General features: G+C 31.7%; 1 long non-coding RNA gene across 1 annotated transcript; it reads right to left on the bottom strand.

The window, feature by feature from the left end:
• Positions 1–3,628: 3,628 nt before the first annotated feature.
• On the bottom strand, positions 3,629–6,628 carry LOC133183420 (uncharacterized). Its single transcript, XR_009720636.1, has 3 exons — positions 6,553–6,628; positions 4,216–4,302; positions 3,629–3,894 (listed from the first exon to the last, which is right to left on the bottom strand). It is a non-coding gene; the product is annotated as an uncharacterized LOC133183420 (long non-coding RNA).
• Positions 6,629–8,441: the final 1,813 nt, after the last annotated feature.

The following is an 8,441-nucleotide window of genomic DNA, read 5'->3' as shown; positions in this document are numbered from 1 at the left end:
CAATAACCAGGAACCTTGCCAATGTCCTTAAGTCATAAATCAAGAACGATAACTGAAATTCACTAATATTGGAAGTAAATATCGGGGTAGTAAACGCTAGGCTCGCAATTTTCTAAGCTTATTAAAATTTAAAATTATAATTACAGTATTAAATAACTTGTGATCTTTTGTATATATTTAGAAAATGTTTTTTATGTGTATGTAGGCCTAAATATTATTATGTGTATGTGTGAATGTATCTCAGTTAAATAAACCACAAATAAAATAAATACTTATCTAAAGAAATACGAATCATTCTGTGTTTATCTGCTTTTTTTAAATCTTTTGACACGGGTGACTTGTTTTGACTTTTGTTTTGTAAGTTCATTCCCGTGCTGGTCGTTTCCCGGGCTAGTCAGTTTGAGATTTGTAATTTGAAGTTCTGATTAATTTCTTTACAGTCAACTTAGAGTTTGGGTCTTTGGATTTAAGGTTTGTTTTATTAGTATTCTTATTTATTACGTAGCATATTGTAGTATCTGTGCGACTGTCCCATGGTACGACCTACTTATGATGTTACGTCAGATGGCGGGACAGTCGCACGGACCTCTTTCAGCACCAGGATGTCGAGAAGACAGGACGTGCACCAGAGACGCAGTCGGTGAGTCGGCCAGGGGCCAGAACCTGCGGTATTTGTATTTGTACATAGTGCAAATAAAGGTTATATAAGTACACCCCTGGTAGTTATTTTAATATGTATCAATTTGCCTATATTTCATTTAAAGGTGCTTAGACACAGATTTGAAGTTTATATTTTCTCAAATTTTCTGTATAATTGTCTGACGTCATGGCGTCAGACAGTACTAGATTTAGCCGGATTTTTCTCGGGGACGGGTGAGATTCACTCCGGAAATCGCAAAGCACATGCGCCGAATTTTCACTCTAAAATAGTATATTCCGGAGTAACTCAACTATTTCCGATATATAAAACTTTTTTTCGTAACAATTATGCTGAAATAACTCAAAAAAGTATTTTATTATTTAAAATAATGCATACTCCTGAGTCAACTCTACATTTTAAGAGGACGATAGTTTAATTCGGGGGGGGGGGGGGGGGGGGGTAGCGTAGCGGGGTGTTTAGATTATTTATTTATTTTCAAACTAGAAGATTGTTTATTTCCAAGATATTTAGGGACGAATTATTTATGTTTAACAGTTAAAGAAGCAAATAATAATAAGAAGAAAAGGAAAAAAACAGCCTTACTCCACAACTCTATTTGGGGGAGGGGTACCAACAGGCAATAAAAAAAAAATAATTATATATATGAAATAAATATTAGATAGATAATTAAAAAAAACCCAGACTTACTCCACAACTCTCTTTTGTGGGGGAGGGGGGGGGGGGTAGTTTGGTAGTGGTGGTTGTCGGGGGGGGGGGTGTTACCAGCAGGCAATGAAAAAAAATTCTTGCCAGCTGGGGAAAAATTATCTATTTCCAACATTACGGTAACCATATGTTTCAAAAAACTAGCAGCCCCCCCCCCCCTTTCAAATATATGGTCGTCCTCTAAACAATCTGAATTTGCAAATACATTTTATTTAGTACCTCTCAAATAAATATTGTAGGTTGTCATCTTTTCATTTTGAACAAACAAATTTATACTTTGCAAGCATCATGGTAAATGTATTTTATTTTTGCCATGTGTAGGTGTATTTGTTTGCATGTGTTTATGCATGTTTGTTTTGTAAAAATGAAAAGTACTGTAAATAAATTTACAAGAATACAGATAAAAACTGTGTATTTACTTACAACACTATTTTAATATTAACTTTTATATTACGTGTACTACAGAATTATAATAAAAACTCATGTTTGAAAAATTTACAAGAAGAAGTCCCAGGCTTTCACATATTTTAATCTTTATGTGAATTGTTCAAATATTAAACAGTAAACATTGAGCCAAACATTTGTATAAGCAGTATATAAAAATAACTCAGAATAATCATAATTTAATTTCATAATATTTTTATTATGACAACATACATGTACATGCTGAATAAAAAGACATATGAAATCAAACTTTAAAATGTTTTGTTCTTAAAATAAAGGTGACAATTGTACTAGTGATATTCTTTACACTCATACAAATATGCACATGTATTTAGTTTATCCTGCATTTGTTTATAAAAGTGTCTACCTATTATATCATTTTATTCAATAAGATTTTCAAATTATAGACAATAAATGTTAACTAAACAAAGTTTTTTGAATGATCTATGTACAGGCATGGGCATGTCATAACACATGAGATATAAATATTTGACTTACCCAGATATTACATTCTTATTTGCTTTAATAGGAAAAATGGGTAAAAAATGTTCTCAGATATTGGATGAGGTAAAAAAAAAAATGAATCAGAATCTTTTGAAAGATATTGATAATAATTATGTAAATTAATAATTAAATAATTTTGTAAATTTATGTACATATTGATAATAATTGTATAAATTAATAATTAAATAATTTTGTAAATTTATGTAGTACATGTTGTTTTTTTAATTCACATCTTATGAAGCAGGTTAAACTACATTATAAGGTAACTTTCAAGAGTACTAGCTGTCTGGGCTTCATCATTTAAAATAGTTAAAAAACATTTTTTCTTTTTTTTTCTCAATAAAGAACCTTTATGCATGCACCAAAAGTGCTAAAATAACAAACCAAAATAAAAAGGGAAAAAAGGACGCCCATGGGCCATAACTCTCAAAAAGTCATATTAGCCCTGTTCTTCTGAAGAACTTTTAAAAAAAAAAATTCCTCGTTATTCCCATAAAAAAATTTTGACCCAATATGGTGACCCTACCTTGGCCCCGAGGGATTATAATTAAACTAAATTTAAATTCACTCAAAATGGAAGGACTTCATTATCAAACTACATTGTACATACTGGATATGTACATTATCAATATACATGTAACTAAATTGACCTTATTGTAGAAAAGAATGTTTTAAAAATGTTATTTCATTTCATACACTATTTTAGCCTCAACCTTATCCAAGGATCCATAATTTGACAAAAAACAAAAAGCCAAAGGACCTTAGTGGTCACCCAAGTTTTTCATTATCGTTGTTGAATAATCAAAGGGGACTAACTTCTCTCAAAGTTGAGTGAAAATACCCTACATAATCAATTGTGCATTTCCAAGGCAGCAGAAACCCTGACCCTGTGGTTATGAATTTTACATATGTGGTAACAACACCCTTGCTCATTACAACTTTTCAATTGATTTGCCTGGCAAATGCCTACAGAAGAGAGAATAAGATTTTCAAAAATTTAATGCATTTTCAATATACGATGAGGACAGCCATGCCTTAAGACCACCCCTCTCCCCGAATTTTTGCTTTTTCTTGATTATCGCTGCTTCCAAGAAGGTACAGTCCTCTAATTGAAGAAACTGAATTTCCTTTACTCAAGGATGCCTTGTGCCAAGTTTGGTTGAAAATTGACGTTTCTGGAAAACAGTTCAAATATGTGAAAAGATATAATACATTGACAACAAAGGACAGATTTCAATCAGAAAGGCTAGCTGACACTTCACCCTTTGGTTCAGATGAGCTAAAACATATGAATGCTAAAAATTACCAGTACTTCAAACATGCTTTTAAAATGTAAACATTAACTAATTAAGTTCTCTCTGGATTGTAAATGTCAGGATAAGGAAATCTGATAAAGATTGGCAATAATCTGAGGGTATGAAAGGAACTCCTCATCACCCAACAAAACACATGATCCTGAGATGAATTCCTGCACTGCCAGCTTAACCAAATGAGCAATGGCTTAAGGCAAAAGTCTGTCTACCATTGCCAACCTGCTACTGGACTTAACGCACAAGTTATAGGTCCATTTCTGAGTGCTTCTAGGGTTGCACACATGAAAAGAAAAAGAAAAGATATTAACTACAAGAAATGCTAATCACAAATCATGCATTCAATATATTCTAACTTTGTAAGTTGTATATTTTGCTTTCCTAATCAACAAGATGTTCAATAAATTAAGATTTCTTCTGCTTGAAGCCTTTTCTTACTTTATAACCTAATTTAAGATTAAATTCAAAGATTAAAATAATTTCACAAAGCACTTCATTTATTCGAATTAGAGTCTCGGTGAAGATTGTTATTTGCATTTATATAAGTGACTCCTTTAGCATGTGTAGTGAATATCAAGACTGAAGTTTTACCATCTTTTGTCTTCAATTTGATCCTCCTCCCAAATCGTTGATGGTGGCACTCTCACCCTCTGCTGGAATCCAAGCTGACCATTTACCCTGCAAATTAAAACACACACAATTCTGAGCTTACTTTGACCTCAATATCAAAAAGAATCTTTTGTAAGTCATAGGTAATTATTTAAATTTCACATTAAAGCTGGTTTAAGAATGCTCTTAGGGATATAATTTAGAAATTCAGGTATTATATATGTATATATAGTTATATACGTATATATATTTACAATTGCAAATGTTTTCCTTTATATAATACTATTTGAAGAAGACGTACTGTAAAAGTATTATATTTAGCATGTATGATATTTAGCGGAAATTGATTTTTGAACAATTTAGCACAGATTTGAATTAGCACATTTTTAATGTTCTTATTTATGTGTAATATGTTTACAGTACTTAATTCTGTATACAAATAGGTTTGTCAATTATGACCATAAATTCATTGTCATAAAGGATTGACATAATTTTACAGTGATGTCATAAGCAGTCAACTTGTTCACACATTCAATTTATACCATTGAAGTTCGAAAAAATAAATCATTTCATGGATTTAAAACTAAAGTGTGCAAACAATTGTTATAAATCGGTCCAGCATGTAAAAATAAGTAATAAGGTATCATTTTAATATTTATATCATGATGAAAATTTGGGTTGGTATATCATCAAATCTACCATAAGGGATTTGATCCATATTTTACATTATGATAAAAAATTCAAAACAATACCTTATTTCTTAAGTATAACAGATAGACTGACAGACAGATGGATAAACCCAAATTAATATCCAATGCTTTCAATAAAATCATGGGCCAATTAGCTGATTTTAATGGCCTTTTCAAAGGTATTGCTGGCAAAAAAGAACCATATATTAGACCTTATTGAATCTCATTACAAATTATGTTCATAAAAAAGACTTATGATATCATGATGATACTTTTTTTCAAACATGATCATCAAATTACCTCCAAGTGCAATAATTTCATTCAATAGTATACAGTTATGGAAAGGGTATGAGGGAAATAGCAAATTTATGGTTCCCCGAGGGAGGAAACTATTTCCCGAGGCGGCGAAGCCTCAAATAATTAATAAATTTATAATCTAGCCTTGTATTTTCACCAATTTTGAGATAATGGGTTGAAATATTTTTTTCTTTAAATATACTTTCTTTCTTTATTGAATAACTTTAAGCCATACGACCCATCTGCATAAGCAAAATAAACATATGTAATTGTGAACGCAAATTGGCAAGTGTCTGCATGGGGTGGAACCCCTAGTGTTCATCTGTCCAATCTAGGATGAACTGAATTAAAATATTAGTTTGCTTTGAATTATGAGAGTAAACTATACTTTATAAGTTGTGATTTTGATATCTTATGTCAAAGGAGAGTCATTCCCTCCATTATAACTTTTGCAGAGTATGCAAAACTCCAGCTCAGTATGAGGACCTGGAGAAAAATGCATATTTCATTAATATGACAATTTTTAGTGAACTAGTCTTGGAGCAATAGGTCATCATTCACAGAAAACTGCATGGATTGAAGAGATTCCTGTGTTTTGATTAAAATGTTTGTCAATTGCTATGATTATTTTACCAAAAAGGGATGAAATAAGTTCATTTTTTTACTAGTGGAAATTTGAAAGGTGAAAAATTTATATTGTACTTTGTACTTGCCTACTTATCATAACATGAACTTGCCAACATTGAAAGTAGTAAAGGGGTCCACATCTATGGTAACATACATGTATGTTACGTTTTCCAAAAAAGAAATAAAATTAAGAAAAAAATAAAATAAAATTTATTCCTCAGATTGATAACTAATATAACATGTGATATTACTTTAATAGTTCAACAGCTAGTCTCAACATTGAATTATTTATAAATAAAATAAAAACAAATGAGAGATAAAAAAAATTATTCGTTGCATTATAAATGTAAAATATTCTTTTGCCACATTTTTCACCAAGGATTCTTTCCTAACCTTTTCTTCTTCCCCTTCACACCATCCTAGCTTTTTACAAGCCCATAGGTTGGGGTTGTGTGTGTGTAGGCCTGGGAGGGGGGGGGGAGGTCATCCTTCACTCTTTTGGAGAAAGTTATATATATTTTACTATGTAAATTTTCATTAAAGATAATCCCCCCCCCCCAAGGCTATACATATGTAACCCCCCCCCCCCCCCCCCGGCCACACACACACAATAATTTAATACCTATACTGTTTCCAATAACAAATATATATATAACGTAAATGAGAAACGCTTTTACTGAATAAGAAGTAGGAATTGTTCACTTACGATCAGTTTAAGAAGAGCGCACATTGATTGATTGAGCTTTCTTCTATTCATGGACGCCGCCATGTTGACTTGGGTAATTATGATCGGGTTTGAGGTTTAGAATTTTGCGCATGCGTACTTCTAGTTCCGGAGTGAATCTCACCCGTCCCTGAGACACCTTCGATTTTAGCCAAGGCTTATTGGCCAAGTCGTTCAATAGAATTATTGTAATAACTCGATCTTGGAAACTTCATTCTTTAACTATCAATTTTGAGAGCATGGGAATTAATGGCTAAACATCCAAACAAGCCAAAGCATTGGACCTAATTATTATCACATTATACATTACACGTAACATAACATTTTCCCACTCTCTTATGTATTACAATCATTCATGTACGTCCAGCAAAACAGCAGGAATGAAGCTGGTCGATCAGGTCAACACGTATGCCGTATATCATTATCTGATTAACTAACAGATGTTTATTTTTAATACATACCGTCTTTCTGACGTTTGCTCATTTAAAACAAGTTGATTAATTTAAAAAAAAAAAATAATTCTCCCAACTGTTCACCAACTGATGTTTAGATTTTAAAATAATATGTTATATCTTTTTTCTTTCGAAAGCACCGGTTATATTTATGCATCTAGGAAAAGGCCAGTCGGAAGAAATTTCATGGGGAGATAATCAACAACCAAACATTTCAATGGAAGGGGCACTATCAAGGAAAATTTCCTTATCATTAATATCAAGCAAAAAGGTTATCATGAATTTCATACGTTATTATTTACTTGAGTTATGGGAAACAAGCATAAAGTAGCAAAGGTGTTTTAAAGTATACAATTACAGGTATATATATCAGCAAAATACGGAGGGGGGGGGGGTCCCGAGTTCCTATGTCCATGAAAAAAAAAGAAAATTACAAGTAATACCTGTCAGTATATATAGGATAAATACATAATTGAGTTTCATTTCATGTTGATGTTACAGGATTGAACTTTTTTGTTTCTTAGTGAAATAATTTTTTTTCTGGATTCAGGATAATGTTGAATACAATGGACTCAACTTTTCTTTATTAATTCTTCGTATAATAATAAATTTGCTCACGTCAGACAAGCTTTTTAAGAAAGCCAATACTTGTATCAGAACTTATATGTTGCTATAGCATTTCACACGAAAATAAAATTAAAAACTTATTTAATCTGGAAATTATTGAAACTACGAATTTCGGGAGGCGTTTGATTAACACATCCTTAACACATCCTTGCACTTTCACAATTTTTAACTCTATCCTTAATACTGAAGAAAAGTAGCAATTTTGTTGTGTATTAATTAGGGATGTCAACGAGTACCCGGTTAACCGGGTACTCGATCGAACGTTCGAGTATCGAATACTTAAAATGGTACTCGGTTACTCGGAAGTATATTTTTTTCTTATTTCAAAGTACATATTTTTATCAAAAACTTATCCAAAAAATACTTAAATATTCATATGGTAATTAGCGTGTCGTCATCTACACCTGTAAAACACCTGTTATCGCCTGTGGCTGTGCATATACAGTAATTAATGACCAATCACCTGATACACAGCAGTTCTCACCTATTGTGGTCCTTAATTTTTGGATGGCTTCAATGATTGTTTTCAGTAAACATCGTTTAAGTGTGGTCTATTATATTCAAATCGTTTTTAAATTATTTAATTAATATACGGTAGCGAAATCGGACATGCATAGAAATACCGCTACCCACTTCAAAAGTGAAGAAATGTTTAGAAATAACTAAAGATTTTCTAAAAAAAAAAAAAAATAATAATAATAAATTGAAAGTCAGTTTGCGTAGTAGGTTTAGTGTGAAACAACCAAATTATGAAATAATATTAGATTAACGATCCCAACAACGTCTTTTCCT

The sequence above is a fragment of the Saccostrea echinata genome, unplaced genomic scaffold, assembly GCF_033153115.1.
Source record: "Saccostrea echinata isolate AGI-Se365-2 ecotype Australia unplaced genomic scaffold, CSIRO_AGI_Sech_v1 ptg000009l, whole genome shotgun sequence".
NCBI lineage: Eukaryota > Metazoa > Mollusca > Bivalvia > Ostreida > Ostreidae > Saccostrea > Saccostrea echinata.
Note: the sequence above shows the minus strand (reverse complement) of the source record. Positions and strands in the feature narration are given on the sequence as shown.